The sequence below is a fragment of the Octopus bimaculoides genome, chromosome 17, assembly GCF_001194135.2.
Source record: "Octopus bimaculoides isolate UCB-OBI-ISO-001 chromosome 17, ASM119413v2, whole genome shotgun sequence".
NCBI classification, from domain to species: Eukaryota; Metazoa; Mollusca; class Cephalopoda; order Octopoda; family Octopodidae; genus Octopus; species Octopus bimaculoides.
The window spans coordinates 47,206,733-47,207,604 of NC_068997.1; the positions used below are offsets into that span (position 1 = coordinate 47,206,733).

The 872-nt window shown below is 36.5% G+C and overlaps 1 protein-coding gene across 2 annotated transcripts in view; it reads left to right on the forward strand.

Annotated features, from left to right (window-relative positions):
* The window catches only part of LOC106879990 (metallophosphoesterase domain-containing protein 1), a 32,245-nt gene that overhangs the window by 20,261 nt on the left and 11,112 nt on the right, over window positions 1-872 (forward strand). The gene's annotated exons all lie outside the window — the stretch shown is intronic.

Below are 872 nucleotides of genomic sequence, written 5' to 3' on the forward strand. Positions count from 1 at the left end.
GGGAAGGCAGGGTAGGAAAGGTTATTGCGTACGAGTGGCCAAACAGACCGGCATTCGTCACATGGCTTGGAATCGCCATTCTCAAAATAAAATGGCTAAGAAAGCCGAAAATAAATTTAACAAAAATGGGGAATTCGCCACACAGGGCAGATTTCCCGTGCAAACAAGTTGCACAACTGAATATGTCAGTTGTTGCACAGCTTTTGTATATAAAATATTACTGAGAAACAAACTTTTTAGAAGCAAAAAAGGCAAAACTTACGGAGCCGATGTGTCTACCGTCCGTCCATGATAGATAGGTGAATTATTATATTGCTTAGAAACAGCTGGTAACAGGAAGAACACTCAGCTATGTAAACTTGCTATGACAGATTCCATTCAATCTATGCAAGTATGGGTCGGATGAAGATGATGATGATGATGCTGACATAATGTGTGTGTGTGGATATATGTAAAAAGCACTGAGTCCACTCTGTTGATTGGTTGGTGTTAGGAAGGGCAGTATAAACCCTGTCAAACAGACACTGTAGTCTGGGGTAGTCTTCTACCTGGCCTGCTCCTGTCAACTGTCCTACCCATGCATGCATAGAAGACTGACATTAAACGATGACGATCATCATCGTCATCATATACATTCTACTATATAAATGTGAGTACATGTTGTTATGTATATGTGTTTAGTCTTAAAAAGGCTCTGAAACAGTACATCCTTAAGAAAAATGAATTTGATTTTCGAAATGTTTGCCTCAAAGACAATGTCATCCATAAATAATAATAATAGATACAATTTGTTGAGAAATAACTCAACTTTGTACGTGTGTGTATACATATATATATATATATATATATATATATATATATATATATATATA